The sequence below is a fragment of the Dermacentor albipictus genome, chromosome 1 (genome assembly GCF_038994185.2).
Source record: "Dermacentor albipictus isolate Rhodes 1998 colony chromosome 1, USDA_Dalb.pri_finalv2, whole genome shotgun sequence".
Classification (NCBI taxonomy): Eukaryota; Metazoa; Arthropoda; class Arachnida; order Ixodida; family Ixodidae; genus Dermacentor; species Dermacentor albipictus.
This window is the reverse complement of record NC_091821.1, coordinates 339,904,548-339,930,675: the sequence shown is the minus strand read 5'-3', so window position 1 is coordinate 339,930,675 and position 26,128 is coordinate 339,904,548. Positions and strand designations below refer to the sequence as shown.

General features: G+C 47.8%; 1 protein-coding gene across 2 annotated transcripts in view; it reads left to right on the top strand.

Moving 5' to 3' along the window:
* Nucleotides 1-737: 737 nt before the first annotated feature.
* Nucleotides 738-26,128, top strand: part of LOC135904696 (acetylcholinesterase-1-like) — a 132,465-nt gene continuing 107,074 nt past the window's right edge. The window contains exon 1 of one of the 2 annotated variants that reach the window (XM_065435870.1): nt 738-809. The gene's annotated coding sequence lies outside the window, so the exon portion shown is untranslated. The remainder of the gene's footprint in view (nt 810-26,128) is intronic. The other variant, XM_065435658.1, reaches the window with a different exon arrangement.

The window sequence follows — 26,128 nt, the reverse complement described above, 5'->3', positions numbered from 1 at the left end:
AAGAAAGTGAACTGGATATGCGGCTGTAATAAGTTCTCTCAGTTTATTTGCTCTATTTTATTTTATTCGTGCACTCGTACCTTTATTTTGTTAGCATCATCATTATCCTTTTCTCCCCCTCATATTGTTCCCCATACTCCAGCTTGAGCCGCAGGTTAGGACACAGAAATTGAGGCCAACCCCTCAGCTGTTTTATTATTATAAAGCTCTAATTCTTTCTCTTTTATTTGTACACGATTATCGACGCAGCTTTATGAGTGAAACCTGATGCCAAATTATTCATTTGCTGACTGACTGTATTAGCGACAGCTGAAAGGATGCCTCCTTCTTTTACATCTTGTTCCTTAAACTCAATGCCACATCATTCACGTCACTACAGCGCGTTTTGCAAGAGTAACGTGAGTGTATTTCTAACCTCGAGAAAGCGTCTTCTGCCATAGGGTGTGGTAATTCAATGGCGCTTAACATGCCTCGGTACGGCGCTCCCACAAGCAGTTTGCTAGGTAAATTCAAAAGGTTATGCAACGAGTATTTAGTGACAGACACCTCCAGGACGAGGCCAACAGCTCCCGGTAAATGGCTATAACGCCGGCAAAATAGAAAGGAGCTCGAGCAACGTCGTAGATACAAAATAACGAAAAGACAGAAGGTTGCGCGAACTGCTACGTGCGCAGAAGATTACAAAGACACAGGTCAGCGGAAACTGAGGAGCGTCTCGCAACGCTCGCCGCAGTCTTGCGAGAGATCCCAAGTCGGACAGTGACGGCTGCACGGCAGATACCTCGTCTTCGAGCCTCTGCATAGCTCTGGTAAGCGGCTCGGCAGCAAGGCGCGCCACCTTCGGGTACCGCCGCGCATCGATTTCGAATCGCGTAGTTCAGGCACCCGTCCCGAATGGACAAAAACGCAGTCTCCGCCGATGGTTCACCGCCAGCGCGGCTTCGTCAGCGCCTGCTGTATACGCACTAACGTTTGATGCAGGCTTAGGTGTGGAACGTGCGGTTGCCGCCTTTACTTAATAGAAACTATAGACTATACAGGGCAAAATGCTGTCTGTGTGCGTGCATGTCTCGCTAAAAATCGTTGGTCAAAGCGGCCTTCGCTAAAGGTGAGTGAGTGAGTGAGTGAGTGAGTGAGTGAGTGAGTGAGTGAGTGAGTGAGTGAGTGAGTGAGTGAGTGAGTGAGTGAGTGAGTGAGTGAGTGAGTGAGTGAGTGAGTGAGTGAGTGAGTGAGTGAGTGAGTGAGTGAGTGAGTGAGTGAGTGAGTGAGTGAGTGAGTGAGTGAGTGAGTGAGTGAGTGAGTGAGTGAGTGAGTGAGTGAGTGAGTGAGGGAGAGCAAATGATAAACGAAAGGTAGGGAGGTTAGCCAGGACTGAGCCCCATTGGCTACCCTACACTGGGGAAATGGAAAGGGGGACGGAAAGATTAAAAGAAGAGAAAGTGAGTGAGTGAGTGAGTGAGTGACCGCAGTAACAGTAAGCGTTGTTATGGTCAGCTAAAAACTAGTAACGATCGAGGACACATGAATACCGAGACCGAAAATATTTACCATCTCGATTCCGAAGGGGGGGCTCAGCATGTTTAGCATCAGTCACTTTGGTGTCTTGAAGTAGTGCAAGACCTAGCGTTGCAGCAATGCCCCAGAGTTTAAGTTGTTGACGACTGCAGCGCCATCTGAATGTGGGTGTAAACGACATATATTTCAGTATTTACAGTGCGTTTCTTAAAACAAAACAAAAAAAGATAGTTAAAAGAAATGAAGTCTACCCGTAACCTCATCACGCACAAATTCCTTAATATGAGTCAAAAGCGTGTCGTGACAACTCCAAGAGTCAAAACCGCGACATACCCGTCCCGTTCCACATGGGGTCACGTTAGGGTGCGTTGCTTGCGCAATTCGTTAAATGTTTAGCATATAAATTAACCACTTCTGCGACGGCTTGTGGGACTTTGGCCAACAACATTTGGCAAGCGTCATCGGCTATCGCTTTAATGATTTGCTTGATCTGTCCGACTCGGTCATCGACGGATTTATACGCTTGCACGAGTCAATGGCGGCTTCAGCATAACTGGTGACTTCCTCGCCTGGTTGCTGAGCGCACCAACGGAGTCACTGTTCTCCGCGGAGTTTTCACACTGCGGGGCAGCCGAATGCTTCTGCGATGCTCGCTTGTAATACAGCTCAATCGGTAATATGCGCTTAATGATTGCGGAAGCAGAGACTGGCGACGCCGGTCAAGTAAAAAAAAAATCGTTTCTCAGCTTAGTCGCATCGCCCCACTTGCATGCATTTGCCCTCTGATAGGATGTCATCCAGTGGTCAGTCCTACTGAATATTGCCGGGTCACGCTGACGCAGCACACCTGGACAGGCGATGGCCGGAGTTGGGGAAGCACTTTTAGCGATGGCTTCGCAGGACATTTTTGACGCTGAAGGCAAGGTCCCAGCTTTAAAGTTTACCCCGAACCGGCGCCAAATTATAACGGGATTTCTTTACAAGTTGTCGTAAGGCCACAGAAAACAGTCCATGCTTGAGAACGGCAGCTGATACCTCGATCGCGCCCGCCGGGCTGTTGATGCCAGGCTGCTCATTTTGTCTTCTTTAGTTCCCAACAATTATTGTCTCTGTTCCTTAATGCATTATATAAATTCCAAAGAGAGTGTGCCCCATGGCCATCATCTGAGTACGAACGCTGAATAAATTAGTCCTTTACAGCGAAGCTGCTAAGGCCTAGTTCCCCCAGGATCATGTCCGTGTGTAGACACAAAACTTCCCATGCGTGGGCCGATCGCGAGGATAGTGCAATGCCGGACGGACCCGCGGCGGGGGTGCAGTTCGCCATTGCCATTGAGGGGCCCACATACACAGCTTCGCTGGTCATCCTTCTTCACGGAGTGGAAGGGCACCGAGTTATTCTTGTTTTTTTTTAAGAATTATATGAAGGCCTCTTGCCCGAGTACAGCGCTTGAGAATCAAGGGACAAGTTTACAAAGCTTATCATTCGAAATAACTACTTGTCATAAGTCGTCCGCTTTCGTTAAAGACACGTTCGTTATCTCAATTCGCTATGAAGGCCTCCTGCCCTAGTACGGCGCTTTGGGATCAAAGGACAAGCTCACAAAGCTTATGGTTCGAAATAACAGATTGTCATAAGTATTCCGCTTTCGCAAAAGACACGTTCGTTATTGCAATTCACCGATATGTTTTCTTTCAATTGCTCTAGCGTATTCAAGTGGCATTGTGAATCCAGCTCCAAGCTCGTTGGAATACGATGCACGTGGAACTGATCCACAGATACGCTAAAATTACAATGACCCGCGCACAAAGCATAGAATAATATTGAAAAGCGATGTTTCGGTTACATTACCGTGACCTACTAGGCACTCAAATAGCGGCCGTATAGGCCTAACGCATAGAGTGGTGTAGCGGCTCGATATTTTGATGATCGTGTCCGTCGTAATTGGTGATCCATCTACAAGATCCGTCCATGTCAACTCGAGAACAAGGTCAAGCTTAGGAAACAGCGTGCTCGGGAAAACGGATATTTGAAAGCATGACTTCTGTGGGGTGGCTCTCAAAGGGCATCTTGAGAGACGGTTATCGGTCGCGCAGAACAAACGGAGCAAATATTACAAAATGGAGGTCGTGCACGTGCATGACCCGGAAATCGACAGACGCCTGTGGCGATGAAAAACAAGAGCCGGGAGCTGCTCGGCCACGCATTTTATTTTTCTGTAGCTCGTCGCTGAATGGTTTAATATGGATAATTGCTGCAGTGTTACCGATAGATTAGTACATGGCCGCGGGTGTTCTTTCACTTTCCTCTTTGTGTCCATCAAACGCAGCGCTGGACAAACTGTGGTTCGTTTCGACTATGCAGTAGACTTCATAAGATGAACTTGAAGGGACCGTGAAAGTCTGTTTGCTTTACCCGAAGTTCGTCTTAACAGAATTTGTCGATAGAACTCAAGATCTGCTAGCCCTGCTTGTCAAGACAAACTCGAAGGTACCATGAAAAACCGTTCACCTTGTCAGAAGTGCGCCTTAAAAAAGCGAACCACCGACCTTACGACATTCTAGTGCTCCTGCATCCGAATACCTGCGGCACGAAATAATAAATGAAAGTGCCTTAAATCCAAAATGCAGACGTAAAAGGAGATATTTATGAGGTTTGCATGACACAAAGTATGCTTTGTACACTATTAAGTTATTGCGTAATTGTTACTTGCCGGCGCTGTTAAATCCACGTTGGTTAAATCTGTGTTCGATCTCCAAAGCTGACATTTCACCTGGCATGCTAACAAATTATTCAGCATACACTAATGTTTCCAAAAATTTCTGCAGAAATTCCCCAGTAGGACTTGTCAAATAGTGCGTAAGCATTCTTCCCAGTCGCTCATATTGAGCGTATATGCCAGCCAGGCGCATTTCTGGTTGACACCCCTGCCTTCTCTCTTTATTTCCTCCTCCATACGTCTTTGACGTATCCGAACGCGTCAGGCGGTAGGATGGCGACGTTTGCTCAGTCTGTTTTTGCTTTTGTCGTCGTCGTCGTCGTCGTCGTCGTCGTCGTCGTCGTCGTCGTCGTCGTTGTTGTTGTTGTTGTTGTTGTTGTTGTTGTTGTTGTTGTTGTTGTTGTTACTTTGTTTTGAGTTAGCTTGTTTGAGTTGCAGTATCATGCGCTACCGGACTAACAGCCTCGTCAGCCTGTACCTGTTGGCTGTCCGCATTACGATGACGGAGGCAATGTATGATGCTTTCGTGATTTAAAATAATGTTGACGACGGGTATACGGCACAGTGAAGTACATTACACGCACCTAAATACACTTAAGACACCATACACCTTGTGTTCCGAGACATCCATTTTGGTGGAAAGGCCAAAAGGAGGTACATACCAATTTCACATCCCCAGTTCCGAACTCTTCTGCTCGGGGCGCACATACCCAGTTGAATATACCGAGTGACCCAAGTGGACTACTAAGCCAGACAGAAACCAGCAGCAAGTTAAGTACACATACCCAGTGCTCCAAGTTGTCTTTATCCACCCACAAATATATCTAGCGAGGAACGCCAAACCCCGCAGAATAGGCAAGGAAAAATTCGCTTTAAAAAAGGGAACCTAGGTTGTTAGGGCGTTACCAGCTGCGTCATGTGAGTAGCCGGTTCTTGTCACTCGTGCGCCGTGTTCATGCATCTAGTTATCAGCCTCAGGTGGCGCATCGATCACCTCCTGAATTGTTGTTTTCAAGGTGTCAGTTCTGCAGGCTTCCAGGTCATCGTCAATGCTGGCGTAGCTGTTTACGTTAGCCGAACACATCATTCGCTTCTCGTGTACCTAGCCGAGTCGTCGTCTCCAAGTCCGCCGATACATGGATCTTCCGCCAAGCAGTGTAGTAGTATAGGAATTTCTGGCGACTGTCGAAATTTATCTTAACCGAATTAGCAGTCAGTGATAAGCCTATTTTATTTTTATAACTTCACTGATTGTGCTATTTTCTTTTTGTGCATTGGATCTCTGAGCAACGAACCAAATGTTAGCACATTGTTCTTAATATCCCAACATTCGGCTTAACCGAGTTCATCTTAACGGGATTCTACTGTACTTAACGTGACACAAGGTGCATATCGCTCATGCGATCTACGAGCCTTCTGCTCTAGCCTTCTGCACTGGCCTTCTGCGCGAGCCTGCTGGCGTAAGCACCTTGGACCAGAAATTTTCGCCGTTACTCCGGCTACCTTTGGGACAGCCCTTCATAGCTGGACACAGCCACCGCCTGCATGAACTATACCTCCAGAATTGAATACCTTGTCACACAAAGTTGTTTGCTTCTTCTCCACCAAGCGCGTACTTTTCAGCGCAGAAGGCTCATCCTGGATAGCATGTGACATGTGGACATGTGGTAGTAAGCTACAATGTATAAATAGATTACGCTTCGGGAGCACATTCTTAGCGAGAACGCCGGCTTCGTAAGCCAGAAATTATACCACTACGAAAGCCGGGCGGCGGTGGCGTCGACTTGAAGCTCCTGAATCAGCTTCCTATGACGCCTTGATTTCTGACAGCGTATGCCTTGCGATCTAAAAAATCGTTTACAGAAAAAGAAGGTATTTCTTCGCTGTCTAAATTAATCAGCGATTTATTGGGAAGAACCTTTGTAAACTTAGTCTCTGCTGAAACGACAGAAATTCGAGAAAATACTCCCAAATCCGTGACGTCACACTGACACGCCGGCGCTGCGGTTTGTGTGCCAAGCTCAAGAGAGGCCTTCATCGTCTCCGCTAGCAAACAACTTTGCTTTTTCGCCGAATAAACTGAAATAGAGTTTCTAAAAGAAAATTTTATAGGTCTGAACTTGATTTGACGATTGTCTTCGTAAATGTAAACCTTTACCTGTTTAGAATTTCACAAGGAGAGTTTCCAGGCAGGACAAGCCTCATTAACCAGAAAATCTGCTCAAACCTCGAAGTGAGAGACGTCGAACTGTGCCCTCCATTCATTCATTTGTGTAGTTATTCATTCTGTACTTGATTTCTTAAATATGATTTTTTATGGACTTGTATGTCCAGCATAGCGGATTATCACGAATGCCTCTAGTGGAAGGAATCAGCTTAGTTTTCCCAGCTTGGAGTTCTTTAACGGATACAGCAGCTTTCCTAACTTTCGTGACGCGTCCTAGGCAAAGAAGGCGCTCCCGACACCGTGCGCGTGCCACTTATGAAAAATGTGTACAACAAAACAGAAGAAGAAAAAAAATGTGGTTGTTGGGGGTTGTGGGGGTTGTGGGGGGGGGGGGGGATAAACCTTTATTATAGAACCAGCACTTTATGATGGCCTGGCCTAAGCCTCCCATGAGGGGATGTCGAGGGCTTTCCTCGCCGCCACCTCACGGGCGTGCTGGGTCGCCCAGGTTTGGTCGTCGAGGGCGGAGCTCCGTAGAGCCTCACGAAACCTCAACGAGAGGGTCGTGGTGTTAATGAGTGTGTACTGTGCATGGCACTCCCACAGCTTATGCAGAAGCGTAGCCGGGCGAGTGCCGCAGCACCGGCAGTTCGGTGTAGTGTAAACGTCTGGGAATATAAGGTGAAGGCGGGCGGGTGAAGCGTACGTCTTTGTTTGCAGCAAACGCAGGGTGGTAGCCTGCGCCCGGCTGAACTTGGGGCAAGGTGGCGGGAAGCTTCGGCGACTGAGGTAAAGGGCCTTAACTAAATCGTTATAAGTGGGCAGATTGTCCCTGATGTCCAACTCGTCTCCAGTGACTCCGGCGCGGTTGACTAGGCCTCGCGCAATGGAGTGGGCAACCTCGTTGAGGTTGGGGAGGTGCAGGTGGACAGGGCCCGCATGGGCCGGATCCATGTCAGGGAGATCATGCTGATGGATAAAACTTTATTTGATCTATTTAAATGTGGTTGATCCCTCTTTCCTCTTTCATAGGAATTGGTGGGACACGAAAGTGAAACGTGTCTTCACGGGAGCCGTTACATGTTTGCTTCGTGAACTCACGGTCCTCTGCAGCGAAAAACGCAAGGTTTGCGGGTCCGTGACCATGTTGCAGGTTTGCTTTGCCCGCGGCGTCCTGTTGGCGAGCGGCGTCCTGCTGCCGAGTCTCTTCAGCGAAGGTACGATGAACTTGGTCCGGCTCCGTAGTGTCTCGGGCAACAAGTTGAGTTGCGACGCGCTCAGCTTCAGGAATGTGAGTGGCAAAGTTCGCAGCGTGTGCCGGGAAACGCGCGAAGGCGTTCTGCGCTTCAGGCTGGTGTGGTTCTCGCCATACCAAAGCGAGATCAGCGCCGTGATCATCGTTGGAGACTTCAATGTGAACATTTCAAGACCAGACAGCAAATGGTTCCCTCTGATTGTGCTATACGAGTTCGGTTTGAAGTGTCGCACCAATCCCAGTCACTCAATTACTCAACACCAGTCGTGTATTGTTTTAAATTTGACCGAGATCCTGTCTAAGTTTGTAACTGAACCAATCAGTGTATATCACAGTAATCACAAAGCTAGCGTCACTACCATTAAATGATGAAAATGGATACATGTGCCCTTGCCTAACCCTGAGTGATGTGCTGCAGCTTCGCTGTTCATCTACCTTCATAGAGTCGAATGGCTCCTCAACTTTTTTTTTATCTTTTTACCCAGTAACTTACGTAATCTTTGTTACGAACGCTGTGTTTCATCAGCTCTACGTTGGTAATGAAATAGTCACAACTGCACGGCTGCGGCAGTGAACGCTGACAGTGTGCAGTGTTGCGGCTTAAGGGTGGCGTCAGGGCAAGGAATCCATCAAGCCCATCGACTGTTATGTCGGGTTGTAAGAATGAAGGAAAAATGATTTGTTGGCTTAGTTACACGGCTCCCTTTACGGAAGTCCGCTTTATGCAGCAGCAAGTTAAACGTCCGCGTTCACATCAGGACCCTCTGTCGACTGCTCGAAAACTCTCCACTTTTAATACCACCGTCTTCCCTAGGCGAATCGACTATGGAATCTGAAGACTGCCCAGCAGCAAATCACAATCGTCGAATGCGTTGCGATACCACGCCCATGCTCCCAACACTCCGCAGTAACCCCGCCTCCGAAGCCCGATGATATGGAATATGCGGCAGGCTAGCAACCTGTGAATCCAAGGTCACTGTCGTTGTTTGGTAGCATCAGACAGGTCCCCCCTTTCATCCTTAGTTCAGGCTGTCAGGTAATGGTGGAGTTGGTGGCCTTTAGTGGACCCGTCAGTAGTCGATTTCCACTCTGAGTTGACTTCTGAATAGGTGCTGATGGAGGGGTGGTGGTTTGACTCATGGCAAACGTCTAATGAACTGCGAATTCCAGGTCGCTGTTGTTTGGTAGCAATGGATGGGGGTCTCCATTTAATCCTTAGCTTAGGCAGCTCCCAAGTATTGTGGGGTTGTGGCCTTTTTTGGACCCGTCAAGAGTCGGTGTCCACGCTGCGTTGGCGTCTGGATAGGGGCTGATGGATGGGCGGGTGTTCGTCTTGTGGCAAACGTCCAGTGAATGCCCTTTTGGTGTTGAAACGTAACAGCAGTAACGCAGCCTACATGGGAGCGCCGAGGTTGCCGCTGTTGTGGCTGGCGATCCCTCGGAGCAAAGGACGCTTCACCGGCAGAAATGCGGCTGCCACGGTTGATATTCACGCTTCATCGCTCACTTTAAGACAACAACGTCGTCCCCCTACTACCACGAAGGCCGGTCTGTCGATCTTGACAGAAGAGGCCCCTAATTTATGACAGGGTCATTGTTAAGGACTCCCGGGGAAAGGACGTCAACAGCGGTTTCACATTTTGTCCCGTGGTACCATGTATTGAGCGACGGTGGGACGTTGAGATTAGGAAAAAGAGTTGAGAGCGGGCCACGGTGGGATGTTGACGGTGGGCAACCGGGGGGACGATAGGGAACGGGAGGCGGTGAACGATTCGGCGTTTGTGATTGGCCCGTGAATTCCCTCGACGAGTGAAAGAGGGAAATAAACGGCATAAAAAGCGGATCCGGACGGCTGTGAAGGAAGAGACGCTCGGACATGCAAAAACTGTAGCATGTTGTGCGCTCCGATACTTGGAGCCGTGCTTGTAAAACGGAACCACGCACCTTTTTTGAATTTTCTCATTATCTTCAACGCCGCTCGGAGCTCTTCTTTCTCCTGGCACCTGGCACGGAACCATCCATGGAACCTTCGTGGCCGCGCGGACCCCTGCTTCACAACGCCGTAGGACTGGGGCGTCGTTGAAGAATCAGCACCAAGAACAGCCAGGAAACATCCATGGTACTCGCTAGTACCGCTTCGCTCTCGCTAATGTTTCATTTGCTCAAATAGGCATACATCTCCGATGCATTTCACTGCAGTAACAATTACGCGGATGCTCTATATAGGCGCGTTCGCGCAGTCACCGTTGGTGCCGCCACCGTCGTTCCTTCCCGCTAACGACAGCGACAAATAGGAGTGTCCAGAGACGCAGAGCGGGGGCGTTTAGCTGCAAAAATGACAAAGCGAAGCGGATGCACCACGAATCAATCGGCGGCGCTACGGACAGTGTTCTGCCTTTCGCTGCCATGGCGTGAAAGTCGTGCGCACGCATATTATTCTGGAAATCCGTTCTAAGCGGGCACGCCTTGCAAACTTACCCGCTACAATTCGTAAATTGCAACATGTACCGTAAAGTAATTAATCAGGGAGATAATTAGTGAGTATTTGTTAATTAGTGTTAATTACCTAAGTAGGTGTCTTGCTTTCATTCGCAAGTCATGTCCGCCTCTCTGAATAATCCTGCTCAAGGACTACAATTACCTATGTTATCTGCAACAGGCGATCTTTAAAAATTCCGTAAAACTTAACAATGATTACACTGTACTTTCTCAGAGCGCTTACTTTTCATCTATGCTAGAACATCACAATTATAACTAAATTTATATTACAATTTCCATTATCCATGCGACTCTTGGTCGCCAAAGGCAGGACAACTACAAAAACAATGTCGACGACGACGACGTCAGTTACCATGCAAGGCAGTGAACATTACGAGCCATGTTTTGATGTAACAACAACAACAGTCAGCGACACAAAAATTACGTCACGATGACAATGTCGATTAAGACTGTGGCTTGAAGACCACGACAATAACGACGGCTGCACGGTGCCGTGTTGAGCACGACGACGACACTTCGTTTAGAAAGATGTCATGCATTACCTCCGTTCTTTTAACTCGTAAGTGCTATTAAACTGCGTTACACAAGAGCATTACACAGCCAGCGTTATACAACCAGCGTTACACAACCAGCTTACTTTCCATTTCGATTTCCTAAGACATGCTAGCACTTCGCGCGATAAGAAACGTTATTGGAGTGCTTCGCTTGGATCTTGTGCGAGTTTCTGCTTACCGTTAACAGCACCGGCGTCTGTGCTGGATCTTCCACATGCTCCTGACCCATCCCAACGAACGAATGCCCCTCGTAAACGCGGTTCAGCCAAAGCGACAAGACATATATGTGCGAGCCACAGTGGCGTAGCCAGAAATTTTGTTCGGGGGGGGCTACGCCACTGGCCCAATATATATATATATATATATATATATATATATATATATATATATATATATATATATATATATATATATATATATATATATATATATATATATATATATATATATATATATAGCTGCACGTTGCAGCTCCGCCTCCTCCTTAAGAGGAAGCTTTAGCTCGGGCGCTCCTATCTAAACACATATAAAAGAAGAATTCGTTTTTCTCGGCAACCACTGCACCAAATTTGATGAGGTTTGTTGCATTTGAAAGAAAAGCTTAAAATCTAGTGACTACTGGTTTCGAATTTTTCATTTAGGTGGTCAATTATTTATTAAATATTGGCCAAAATTGAAAATTTTCAGAAAACGGAACTATCAAGTTTAGAACTCCGTCACTCAACAATGAAAAATTATATCACAATTCTGTGAATTGCATCTAATAGTACATCTACAGTGGACAAAATAGATATGTTACACATGAATCTCAAAAAAATTTAGTATTGTGGAAATACGTCTTTTGCAGAACCCTTGTACACAACGTAACCAATTCACGTGGGATACACATTGACACAGCAAACTTGTCCGCCTTGACTGTTATAATAAATGCCGTTTACAGAACCAAAATATCTGTTCTTCATGTATAGCTAATAATTTGTAAACGTCGTGCTTCTATTTTCTCGAACTTTCGAATTTTTCAAAATGTTTTAAACAAAATTCAGGCCCTAAATCGAAGTTCTGTTTCCAACAGACACTAAGATATAGCTTTCTCTCTCAAATGCAACCAATTTCAATAAAAGCGATTAGCAGGATTATCTCAGAAAAGCGTTTCTGCGTTTTACAAGTATTTGAATAGGCCGCGTCGGATTGGGCCCGAGCTAAAGCTTCCTCTTAAACAATTTATCGAGGGATCAAATACATGAATAATAACTGCATTGTCATTCCCAAAGATGCTGCAAACGAATTCTTGAAAGCTACGCCCTGTAAATACAAGTAAAATATGTATTTTTTCATAAAATATTACGCTCGTATGTGCCAAAAATTGTGCCCAACATAACTGACGTCAATGCTTCCATGTTTTTTGTCTATTTATTAAGTAAATAAAATATCACACGAACTTTAGAACTAAATCAGTTCGAAACCAGGAAAGCAGTGCATGCCACTGATATGAAAAATTAAAAGGCAATGAACTGAACAAGTTGAGGACAAATATGTTAATGAAACTTTGTCATTCAAGAACCGTGCTTACATTTTTGTATATATGCAACGGCCAGTGAAAAATCTCAATGACGCTGTCGTTTGTTCTAATGTATTACGCAGGAGTAGCTGTCCCTTGTCGTGTATTGTGAGTAATTGCACCGAAGTTATAGTCGCGAAAGAGAGCACGCATAAAAAGCAGGAGTTCTGCAAGATATATGAGGGCAAGTCAAATGAATGAGCCAACAACGGGGTACCTTATTTAAAAGTAGTCTTCGTGAAAATTTAGACATTTGTCCTATTGACTAACGAGTAGCGTGATTCCCGTCTTATAAAACTCCTTGGGTTGCTGCTTCAAAAAGTCTGTATCTGGTTCCGTTGAGCTGTTTCTTTCGGTTGCCCCAAAATGTAGAAGTCGCAAGGTGACAGGCCTGAGCTGTACGGCGGATGTTGCAGCGTTTCCCACTAGAACTTTGCCAGTTTTCTATTGACCACATAAGCGACGTGGGGACAGGCATTGTCGTGGAACAAGATGACCCCATTCGTCAATTTTCCACGTTGTTCGTTCTTGATTGATTGATAGCCTCTCAAGATTTAGCGAATTCTATCAGTAATGAACCCTGTCGATCGAAAAAAAAAAGTCAACAACACCTTTCCAGCGGAAATGATGGCCTTTACGTTCTTTGGCCGTGGTAAATTCGAATGTTTCCACTTTAAGCTTTGCCGTCGTGTTTCAGGCTCGTAGTAGTGGCACCAAGGTTTGTCCCCGATCACAGTTGCAAAGAAGAAGTCGTCATCCTCATTGTGATACCCGATCAGATGAGTCAAGGCAGCGCGAAACTTCTCCGTCTTCTCGCGATGGATCCAAATCTTGGGGATCGATTGCGCACCAAAGAGCCAATAACCGAGAAGCTCATGAATTATGGCGTGAACCGAACCGTGACTGATGTTCAGACGGTCTGCCAGTTCATCGATGCTTATCCTCCGTTCTTGTTTCAGCAGCTCATGAACCTTTGGAATTGTGGGGGGGATGATTGCACGATGGTTTTGGCCCGGTCTTAGAATGTCTTTGCAACGTCCTTTGAACCGTTTGCTCCAACGCTTCACAGTGGTCAGTGAAATGCAGTGTTGAACGTACACGGCAGCCATATGGTGATTAATTTCTGTTTTGGAAACACCTTCATCTGTCAAAAACTTCGCGACACCGAGCTGTTCAACTTTTGAAGTGTCCATAATGTGACGCAACCACATTCAGCCCACTGTATGAGAGCATTAAAGAACATTTTTCACACCTGCGTGTCACTTTTGTAAATGAGACATGCCATTCTCCAACGCGCATGCCTCGCAGGTAATGAGCCGAACCATTATTGCGTGGTTAGGGTAGGCTCACTTTCATTTGACTCGCCCTGGTACATTAGAAATGCGAAAATACGGCTTGATAAAGGACAAAAAAGTGTCACTGGAAACAAAGTTCACTGCATGTATACACGAAACCTCGCAACAATATATTTAAGTATACATTTAAGTCTCCAATGAGTCTATGTATGTAAGAAGAAGTAACTGTATATAATGCGTCAAACAAGCCAAATAAACATGTTGCACAATCATAGATTCACAGAATCCTAGATTCCGCCCCCATTTCATCCACTCCCCCCGATGCATTGCGCGCGACGGAAGGCGACGCGCTTGCTCCCCGCTTTTCTCCTTTGCGCACACAAGACTGAGCCACTATCGTCGGCTCACCCATTCTACCTCCCCTCCTACGCTTTCACTCGCATACAGCATGCAGCGCGTGGTCACGATGTTATCACCCTTGGACTTTATACGAAACGTGAGGGCGACGGCGACGGCAGGAATGCGCCTGGAGTATCCATATAATTGCTTTCGCAATAATATAATAAACGTATCCGGCAACTGAAGTGTCCCGTCGCCCATTACTTTCCGCAAAAGAAGTATCAAAACCAACTTTCACCATGCGACAATTCGCTGCGCCGCAACAATGTATTTTTTTGTGTGAGGCGGAGGCACCGAAATGAAAAAAAAACGCATAGGAAAGTATGTTGGCCAGAATCGAATGCCTACTTCGGGCACCTAATGGGGCTATGGAAGGACGAAGAAAACATGAGACGCTTGGTCCACTGAGAACCATACGCATAATGCTCAGTATCCTACAGCGGCGAAACAAGACTTTCCGGAAAGGTTCCGCTCAAGGAATGCGGTGCAATCCTTCGAGTCCCCACACTGATGGCGGCGAGCGACCATTGTTTTTTTTTTTTCTCGTCTGCTAGCCAGAAAGCGTCCAAAACTATGTCAGGTGAAAATGCACTCGGCCAGAGCAAACCGAACACGCACCGAAGTGCACCGCACGGTGGTCGGGGCCATACGAGAAAAACGCATGCGCTCTGCTGTCTCTGGCAGCCCGCGGGTAGGATAGCGAGAACAAAAAAAAAATATGAAGAGGCTCAATGTGTCCTCGCGAATAAAAGTCAAAGTAGAAAAAATAAATAAGAAGGTAGTTACTTTGGCTGGCTTTAGTGTCTTGACATGGATGTTCTGGCGTAGGTTAAAAAAATGTTGATATTTTTTTATATGACATGACGGCACAAATGAACCACCCCAACATTTCGTCTCATTGGACCTCGCTGCCTTCTTTGTCAACTCGTCCGCTGGTGTGTTGATTTGGCTTGTCTCGTTGTATGTTCCGATGTAAGTCTTTAGAAAAGTCAATGGACCTCTGGCGTCAAATATTTATAACAGCATTAAACCCACAAAGTTCCGCAATTGAAAATCTAAAGCACAACTTTGGAAATGTCAATGCACCTTTCACATCAAGAGCTTATGAGATTTATACCTATAAAGTTTTGCAATTGATATCCATGCTCTCCATAGATTCCGTGGCCTCAGTGAGATGCCGCGGCGAGCCCGCTCACCATCAAAGCGCCTTTGAAACTTTGTGCTCGGATGGGACTGCTTGGCGTTATGTGACTCCCGGTTATGGGCATTGCCACGAAATCCAGCCCGAGTTTGCAATCTTCGCGGTTAAATGTCTTTTTGAGCGTCAAAAAGACATTCTAGACAAAATCCAGAGTGATTTCCGGCGCCGGGGGTCGCTTTGGTCGGCGGTGCATGGACAACACGAAAAAATTTCGGGGGGGGCTGAAGCCCCATAAGCCCCCCCCCTGGCTACGCCCCTGGCGAGCCATTAGGTTTGGAGATATCGCTTTGAATGTATTCTGGGTTGAGTAAGATTCTGCGTATTTATTACTTTCTTTTTCACTGCGCCTGTTTCGGTGAAATGCCGCAGACGGAAGCGTTCTGCGGCCGACATCTTCATCCGTTGCCCCAGGTAACCTTGTCTATAATAAAACCATACATAACACCTAAAATATCAAGAGAACGAGATACATTGCTGTCCTCTTACTTGTTCTTATACCTCGTTTGCGCATGCGAGGAGAACATTGACTGCATATTGTGCCATTGTCCTCAATTTCAAGCACAAAGACAGTATTTGTCCGACACATTGAGGAAACTAGACCATCGTCCTCTGTGTGAACAGACAATACTAGAGCACCGTCCCGACCGATCATCGGCTCAGAAGGCAGTGAAGGCACTTTTGTGTTTTCTCAGAACTTCTGGTTTGCTCGGACGACTTTAACTGAAGTGCTGTCCGCACACGTACCTACACCTTCTCTCTCCCTTCTTTCTCTTCCCCTTCTCCCTTCCCCCAGTGTAGGGTAGCCAACCAGACTATTGACTGGTTAACATCCCTGCCTTCCTGTATTCTTCTCTCTCTCTCTCCCCATGCGATGAGTGCAGCCCTACCGAACGACTCTCGAGCCTCTCGGCACTGCATACGGCGAGCACCGAGCAAGAACCTCCGCGGCAGCTCAGTGGCTTTGGCGCTCTGCTGATGGGCACGAGGTCGTGGGTTCGATTCTCAGCTGTTGTGGCCGCAGTCTCATGCTGACGGAATGGAAAGGCGCTTCTGCACTGGGCCTTGCGGGCAGACCGCCCTTCCTACCAACTAGCGCACCTCTCAGAGCCAGATGCATGTATTGGTTTGGGTCGCGTTTGGTTTAACCTAGCGTCGAGCATTGGCGAATGTCAAAGTGCTTAGATTACTCCCAGAGCAGTCGAATGACCGCCATCCCCACCCCCCCCCCCTCCCCCTAAAAAAGAAATATGCGATTTGTGGCGGTTGCGATTTAATGCCACTCAGTGCCGGGCCGGGCGTCCTTTACTTCCATTCCTTTACTCGCACAGATTGTGCAAGGAGTGGTGACAAAGCTCTCACCTACGCAAATCTTAGATGATAGGATGCCCGCGACAACACGGTCCACAATACACGCGCATGCCCAAAGCACAATACGAAAGAAAGAAAAGGAAAAGAAAGAAAGGAAGAGGGGGGCAAAAGGGACAGGAGTGAGCGAGCGTCAAAAAAATAGGCAGAATGAAAAAGGAGGCAGGGGGCGAATCAGGTCGTAGTGAGTTGATAGGCCTAAGAGTTCGGCCAGGTTCCTAATGAAAAGACGATACCCGATTAGTGTGTCCCCCAGACGATCCTTATCCCCCGCTCTCCTCCCGTTGGGCCTTAGTCGCCGGGCCGGTTCAGCTGTCGCGGCCGAGTGAGCGTGTGCCGCGCCCACCAAGTATCCCCTCCCAACCCCCCCCCCCCCCCTGTCCTCTCGCCTGGCCACCCGCTACCGGAGTGGAGGCCCTCCTGCTAGTCCGTGTACACGAGAGACGACCGCGGAAACGGTAATTGAATTTTCTTCCCTCTCGTGAGGAGTCGCTGCGCGTGCTGCTTGCAGTGCGAGGCACACAGGCGGCGAGCAACGGCGGGAACAAAGGGTGGAAAAGAAAACGCCGCTGGCGACCGGGATAAGCGGCAGAAAATGAAGAAGTAGAAGAAACGGAAATGAGCGGATGAAGGAACGAGCCCACAACACGACGTGCTGAAAAGCAAAAACAAGAGCGTTCACTTCTTCCTCCTCCTCCTCCTCAAGTGTGGCTCTCGGCTTGACGACGATTGGTGCAAGAAGAGACAGACAGTACGGAAACGAATGGAAGAGAGTAAGAGAGAGAGATAGAGGGAAAGAAAGAAAGAAAACGATGCAGGAGATCCGACATCTCCCGAGGGACGGGGACACCAGAAAACGAAATCAGGGAGCTTCGCGCAAGAATCTGATTTTGAAGAACGAAAAAAAAAGAAGAAAGAAAGAAAGAAGGAAGAGGAGTTGTTCGGCCTTGCCTGTAGAGAGCAGACGCAGCAGGCGGCCTGCGAGCCAGCGACGGGGGAGAAGAGGAAAGGCTACAGCCACGCGTGCAGCGATTTCTATCGTCGTTCATTGCGCGAACCGGGCCCACCGCCCGAGTTGTCGAGGTTCTTGTTGGCGAACCTTTAAGTGCGCGCCACTCAGCGAAATTGTGGCGAATCGCGGCCCGCCACCCGCTGCTTCCGCGCGCAGTTGCAGTACGAGTACACTGCAAGACCGTCAACTCTCGGCGACGTCTCGCTGCGCTGGCAGGAATACTTTATTTATTATTATTGTTATTATTATCGCGTTACAAGAACGTGAACTCCCAGTAGGTTTCACCATCACAACTCTGCATTGCGTAACCGACAAATGCTTTCTATCTCTCTCTCTCTTTTTTTTTTTTTTTGTCGCCGTCTGTACACTCCTTGTCTCGATTCGGCGACGTGTAAAGGAAGCAACTGAAACACAGTGTCCAACCGAATTCGCTGATTCGACCTTACGCTCCGGCTTACTTTCTAGGAACAAGCTTAATCACTCGCACGGACGCTAAACTTGTTGGCAGTGCGGTCGTCGAGGGAAGGCTTCGAGAAATGGTGCTGACCTCTCTCCTGCTGAGTCTCGTAAGACGCCACATGTGGCTTTCAAAGACGCATTGTGCTTCGCTGCGACATTGGTCAAAAGATCGAATCTGGGTTTCCTGGCTCCGTCCGTCCTTTCTGCCACGCTGCCGCCGTCGACATCAGGCCGCGTGCTCATCCACAGCTTTACATTGAAGTAAAAGAATTACGCCCACTTGGAAGCTATGTGAAGCTAAGGTTCGTGAAGTTGTTAATGAAATGCTTTAAAACCATTAATCTTCTGCAACGAGTTTTGCAGCATAGCGATTGGATGCCTGCCTCGCAGATTAGCAAGACTCAGCCTTGACATAACGTCATCACCGAAATCAGCCCAGTTTACTTTTTGCAATATGTCCAAGACCTGCACAACCTGTTCGACACGAAGTTCACCGCGCCGGCGTGCCAAACCCTGAAAAAGAAAGTATAGAAAGAGTAATTGTTTTTTTTTATGGTTGTTGTTGTTGTTGTTGTTGCTGTCGAATGTTGTTGTTGGTGGTGGTGGTGTTGTTGCTGTACGCAGACAGGAAGCGATGTTGACCAGATGGACAAGAAATCGCTTCCTAATCGCTTCCCTAACAGATTTTCAACAGTGCAAGACTGCCATCGAAAATCACTTTTTCTCGTAACCGACGTACTCCCCGCCCACCCCTAATGTAATGCCCCTTAAATGGGGCCTTTGAAGACCTAATAAAAGGAACTTTATAGCTAAACATTTCCATGTCAATACATTACAGACAATGCAAATTAATTACAACTTGAACAATAGAGGTAGCAGTGTTTCACTCTTCGTCTGTCTCAATGACTGTTAGAATCCGCACAATTGCAGGGTGCCTCACTGATCGAACAGGAATCCAGATTTCAACCCAGACTCCATTTAACGTACATTGTACGGATCCTCACTAATATATAAGAAATCGTGATTTCAGCCGAGCCTGAGGGACAGGATATCGTCTGGATTAAGATAGCTCACACAGAAAAAGAAATAGTGTGGTAGGGCGGTTGGCCCATCCCACAGATGCAATCGCCAACGAGAATTAAAAGTTTGGTAGGCCACATCCCAAAAGGATGGGCTTGCTTTTAAAAGTAAATGCATTGGGAAAAAAACAGTTTTCTTTCTTTCTATACAATGACATTTCCTTTTCCTTTTGCCATCTAGTTAGTGACGGCCTCAGCGAGAAGCGCTAGGCAAGCACAATTTACTGCCAGGCCATCTCGGCGGCGTCTCTAGCCAGCGAAGGACTGGGCAGTCGCGGCCGCAAAGCCGCGTAGCCCAGTCCCACTCAAGGTTTGTCTGCGTGGAAAAATTATGACCGCCGGCGGCGTCTGAACTCGGTGTTTACCAGACGACGCTCTCCGAATGCGTTCTTCGCATGAGTACCGCGCCTCGACGACGCCACGCACTCTGATTCGTCACTCGACACCACACGGGCTTTTCCCAGCACGCCAAACCAAAAAGAAAATCCGAGCAGTCGCCGCCCAGACTCGTAGGGCAGCGGACCCCCGCCCCATACGCGTAACGCATGATCAATATGGCCAGGCCATCCTAAACTTCGCCGCCGTCTCTAGCCAGCAAAGGACTTGGCAGTCGGAGCCACAACACCGCGTACAGCAGTCTCACTCGGGGTTTGTCGGCGTTCACCAATTACGACCGTCGGCACAATGTGAGCTTGTTGCTTGCCACACCGCGTTCTACGAATCCGTGCTCCGCATTCGCACCACGCCCCGATGGCGGGCATTGGGACTCGGCACCTGACACCACGCGGACCCCCCGATCCCCCCAAAAAACACTAAGGAAACCCAAGCGGTTGCCGCCCGCACGCGTAGGGCATTGGACCTCCCTGTACACATTACACGTGGGCAACTCGCGACACTGCGAAAGTATACGAAAAGCACACTGCCTTACAGAGAGCTTCGCTTTAATAAGGACGTTGTGCGCTTGAAGGTGCATACTTGTTGCACTGGGGATATCTAGGTACTGTTTGTTGTTTTACTGCGTGATTAAGCAGAGAACAGAGCTGGCCACCCGCATGACTATAGTGGTACATAGTATACAGATGGATATAAGCCGACTCGTTGTATGGGTGCTGTTCTGTGTATGACCCAACCGGAAACGCCACAGCACCCAGTGGCTCCAGCAGTCACGCAGCGCCCATGCAGCAGCTACGCATAGCAAAGTCCGGGAGAGTTTGTATAGAAGGCTTTGCTTTAAAACAGAGCCTCGCCAACCGCAACTTGAAGCGCCCGCGACAATATGGACCGTTACAACAATCGGAAGGGCTTCGATGACTGTTTGCGTGCCCCATATACAGACTCTGAGTGCGGCGATGTCCAAGCGTGTGTTTTGGGGGTCACATAAGGCTTAAATTGCCCAAATCGGTCCCTAAAGTACACTAGGACTGTCGTGCGTGAGCTTTATGGAGCGCTCGACAAGGAAAGCGTTTGTTCGCTGGTGCTATTCACTTATGCTGACAATCCTCGTCGATGGTTACACGCACTTTTTTTCTTACCTCTGCTTTAGGCAAACGCTGGTTTATTGAACATTTAGAATAATACGATCTGTGCACACACAGATCAAAACGTAAGAGCTAATGTAGCCACTACTCCTTCACTGGTGCAATGTGAGTGGCTGAGTATTCTAGCTCTTAATGTATAATTCTCGAGAAACATTTTCGCTTATGCTATCGTTTCTCTCGTGCATATCTAAGAAAAGCTTTTGAGTTCTTAAAGAATGATACAAGAAACAGAAAAGAAGGTGAAAGCTAAAGTTGTTCAAAAAAATCACGGATGATTAAGATACTCCCTAATGCAAAATTTGAGCGCAACTCTGTACGTGTTTTCATTTCGCGGTATATTGGCCGGCGCGAACAGTCTGTCTCGTGGGGCACGTTGCAAACGGAGCGAAGTGTGGTGCGTCTGCCTCGATAATCGGGAAATCGAGAGAGGCAGCGCTGTTGCGTTCTCCAAGGTAGCGTACCCCACCGCTGCCGACCAGTTGTTGCGACGCCTGTTTCTTGAAGCTCGACCGACGTTACTATTGCGTAGCGTGGCGTTGTCGGCGGGCTGCAGGCATCTGGTAGACCATGGGGACCAGGCAAGGACGAGACGATTTCTAGTGTGAAACTTGAACTGTTTATTCAATGGTTGGTGAAGGATAAGAAGAAGAGAATGAAGTGAAAAAGTACATGGCGGGTCCGCTTAAGTAGGCCCGCTAAAATCGTCGGTGGGATCTTGCTCGCTTCAACGTGACGTGACAGGCACTGAATCTGGTTGTGGATAGGCTGCTGATCCTTGTCCCAGGTGACGTCCGCACGTGCTTCCCCCCGCTGGCGGCTACACGTGCGTCAGGGATCGTAGGCGGCATTCACTCGAGACAACCCTAGCAAATTAGGAATCCATTCTTCGTTTAGCTTAGGCATGCACACACACGAAGCGGCCTGTAAGTACTGCGGTACACCTGCCAGACCGCTAACCACTCGAGACAACCACAGCAAATTAGGAATCCACCCTTCGTTTCGATGAGGCATGGTGTTCGAGCATCATTTTTGCCCGGAGTGTTACACGCCAACTGTAACAGCGCCTGGGTGACGCGTGGGCACGATTCACAGCAGCCGCCGCATACAGACCTCCGATGATACAGCATTTTGTTTCCATAGAGATGATGTGCGCTACTCTCGTGCCATATCGCAGCCATCATCACTGCGCAGCCCGCCTTGCGCGGCACTGTGCTTTTCTTCGCACGCTTTCGTTCCACCAACGACGAGAGCGGTGCTTCGTTGCGGGGAAGTCGTGCCACCAGTGTCAGCGGCGACAACACCCAATGGAGCGTCACTCGTAGCCGCTCGCCATCGCCCCTTGCAGGAGCAGTGATCCCCGTCACACGCGCTGGTACCGCGGGCGCACCGAAAGCAAGCTTCTAATATTGCACTTCAAAGAAATGCGCGTCGCTTGTTCTGCCAAAGGCGTCAGTGTTCACTAACGGCACGCAATGGCCGCAGATTCTAGGGTAGCATAGACACGGCTTTAGTTTAGCCTGACTTAGCCTTAGTGAGCACATCCGGCACAAAAATAAATAAAGAACGAAGCGCATGCGCCATAAGCAAGAGTGTCCAAATGCGCTTCTACCCGCCCTGTACCATTAGGAGCGGGGCTTAACGACTAAATATTCGCGCGGGTAAGACGGCTTGACATCAGCGAGCAACGCTAAACCCAGAACCGGACGTTGTGGTTTGTCCGGCCATTAGCAGGTGCAAAATAATCCGACAGGTGACCGCCGACACGAAGGCCGGCGTGTGTGAGGGAAACAAAGCGTGCCGCTCCCATAAAGCTGCATTACGCTATTGTTTACACTGCGGCACGGTAAACACGGCGAACGCATTACTTTTCCTTAACCGCGTGCACACGTGTGCGCGTCGGTTTGAAAAATAACCCTATCCAGAAACCGTGCGCCCCAAAGGCATCCAACGCACGTCCCGTCATAGCCAGCAACAGCCTCAAAGCATGCATACGTGCGGTCCCCCTGAACTAAATCTTGGCTTAGTCGACGCGGGCCTTGCAAACTGTCGCCAAAAAAGAAGAAGAAGAAGGCCAGCCCTGCATCGCAAACAGAGCGCAAAGCTCGCGCGATAGAGCGCGCACTCCCCCCAAAGCAAAGCTGCTAATCTGGGCGCGTGGGAGAAACGCGTGACAGCACCGATCCACAACGGCGATATATTCAGCGCTGCCATCGCTTTTACTGTCGCGACATGCCTCGACAACGCGCGGCGCCTCCTTCTGAACGCGATGCGATGTTACCGGCCGAGTCTCTCTCCCGTAGCGCGCGTATAAATGCATCTCAATTTAACGCGATGCTTGTTTCTCACCTCCTGCTCCCTTTCCATCTCTCTTCCCTTTGTTTCTTGATGTGACTGTACCGTTACCGTGCAACGTTGCGGGTGTCGCTGATGCTATAGTCTATAGTGCAACGAGTTCCTGGTGGGCTCTCGGGCGTGTTCATTTCGAATGCAGCGAGCGGCGTGGCTAACTTCGTCGCGACTAACGCATTTATATGCAAACCTCCGGCGCAAAAAGCGGACAACTTTGTGCGCGTCTTTCATGCTCTGCAAGCCAACATCACGTGGGCCGCAGCCAAGCCTCTCCGTTCCGCCTAATTAACGGCGTATGCGAACACGCGTGTGGGAAACTTGCTGTTGATCCATGGCGTTGACGAATAGTATCGCATTACTTATAATAGTTCCCCACGTTTCGTGTAAGTGTAACTCGCGTGCGCTCAGCTGTAAGGTTTTCACAAAGTAGGCGTGTAGGTTCTCCCTCGATAATTTCCTGCATATTTTATAATACCGCCGTATGCTGACGAATTCGCCGTTGTATCAGTCCTTATAGGCTCACAGGGCTGATACGGCTGATCAGAACTTATTAGAATCGGTGGAGATGAATCCTTAGAAAAGAAATGCTACGGCCTCCCTGATTGGCGTAAAATTGCCAACGTGACGATATCTGACAATACAGCGGAATTCGACTGTGTCCAGGGTCCGAACATAATGTAACGATTATGGGTAAAACTTGAAGCAGCTTCAATTTACTCATGATGAACCAACTCGGCCAAATCAAGTTGTGTCAGTAACGATTCTGATCCAGAGCTATTTTCCATGTTGCGCTTCGCCAATGGTCAGAGCGCTGCTCGGCCTGCGTTATATCACCGAGATCGGCCATTCAGGAGTGATGGTCGATAAGTAAATCCGGCAGAATAAATCTCACGACGAATGTCGACGTTAATGTGATTAAGAGTAATGTAGTGACACACCGTATTGCCGCCGCCAAAGCGCGTCATGCATGAGGCACGCGCTGCAGCCGGGCTCCTCTCACGTGCTTCCCTCTGGACACGCCGCTCCATCTAGCGGCTCGCCTGCAAAGCCTGCGCGTAGCCTCCGAAATGCGTGACTCTTCGATGCATGCGAACACTGAGCATTATTTATTCCATTCCCGCAGGCATTCGTGGCACACCGCGTCAACGCTTCGGGCTGCTGTGCTTCAGGATCCCAGATGACGGGGTCTTGGTTCCGCTCAGGAGCGGAGAAATTTATTTATTTATTTTTATTTATTTACAAATACTGCAGGCCCTATTCGGGCCCAAGCAGGAGTGGTTACATCAATAGTAACAAACAAGGCTGGAAATAATAAAAAAAATAGGATACAGAACAACAATAAAGATATATAAAATATAATATACAGGAACATCAGCCATTGAAATTTTAAAGGATAGGCTTTTTCGTTAACGGCGCCGTGAAAGAGGTTAGACCCACATTTTTGGAAAGCACATTTTTCGTTACGCTGGCACACCGAAACGCGCTTGGAGTATCCAAAATGCACGTTATCGAATGAAGTGAATCGTTGCATCATACCGGTCCAGAATAGCGACCCCGGCCTCCCCAGCGCATAGCGAGTGAACCCCGCACCATGGCGCGAACGTTTTCGTTTGCGCACCTTGGAGCCGGAAATTACTCGACAATTATTTGCTAGACACGCAGCTGACGGCCATATTTTGAAATTACCAATCTAATTTTTTTAAATTCTTTTTGCCTGTCGCTATTGACATGCACAACGCTGCGCCGCTATTATCGCCCGTAGATAGGCCACTCGACACGACGAATGATAAGAAATTATTAGAATTGGTGGAGACGAATCCTTGGCAAAAGAAATTGGGCCCGCATTTTTTTAATGATCCATTCTATTTTCACTTTTTCTGTTGTTACAATACGTCACACTCATTGAGCGACGACGGTGTCACGGCGACATTTCCTGCGGAGGCAGAGCTGCTGCGGACGCCCAGCTAAAACTGTCTAATGACGAAGGCCGAAACAGGACGGGAAATTAAATCTAATCGCTAGAAGTACGGCCACATGCTCCCTATATACCGTGCTTAATTCATGTTGCCAGCGCGATAGAAACGGGACGCAAAAGTGGTAACGCCGACATTACAAGCGCTGGGCTCGTTGAAGTTCTTTGTTATGTGATTAGCAGTGCGAAAATAGGCCACCTATAAGTGCCGGCTATCCCGATTATCGAAATAAACTCTAGCCATTAAAGAATGTGGGAAATTTGAAGTCTTATTATTGATTCTGTCAAGTTTCTCCATTTCGTGCCTGAAATGCATTTATTTTATTTTATCTATTTTATTTATTTTATTTGTACATAGTGCAGCCAAGCATTTGGCTATAACAGGAGTAGGAAGAGAACAATAAATTTGACAGACACATTACAACTGTTAAAAAGCAGTAAGAAATTCATCTAAAGAGCATTCGCGTACCTTCCCGGGCAAAACATTCCAGCACTGAATCGTACGAGGGAAAAAAACTGTCCAAAAACAAGTCCGAACGAGAACTATAAGGAACAATATTTAGAGCATCATAATGACGAATATTTGAGGGTGCTGAAAATGAAATATAATCCTGAGAAGAGCAACGTGGTGAATTTACATATATCTGCAAAAACTTCAAACAATCAAAGTGGTGACGTTTCTGAAGTGCGATTAAGTTCAGGTTAGAAAGTTCGGAAGAGGGTGAAAAATATCTATCTATCTTTTTTTCTGTACTGATTCTAACAATATGACGCCTTTTTTTATTATATGGATTCCATAGTATAGGGGCGTACTCCAATATTGGACGTATAAGGGTTATATAGGTTAACAGCCTAGTCTGTTTTGGTGCGGATCGGAGCGTGCGATGCAAATAACCGAGGCGTCGAAGAGGTATTTTTTTTGCATGTTAGTTCAATGTGCGAAGACCAACACATATATACCATGCGAAAATATAACTCCCAAATGTTTATATTGGTTAACTCTATTTAAGGTTCGGTCGTTGCAGGGGTATATAAAATGGGATATAGAACGACGCCTTGGAAACGATAAAAGGACAGTTTTGCTGAATTTGATGGTCATCTGCCACTGTTTGCACCAGCTGCAAAACCTTTCGAAACAATTGTTAAGAGCGACGTGATCAGATGGGCATTTGATGACGCTGTATATGACGC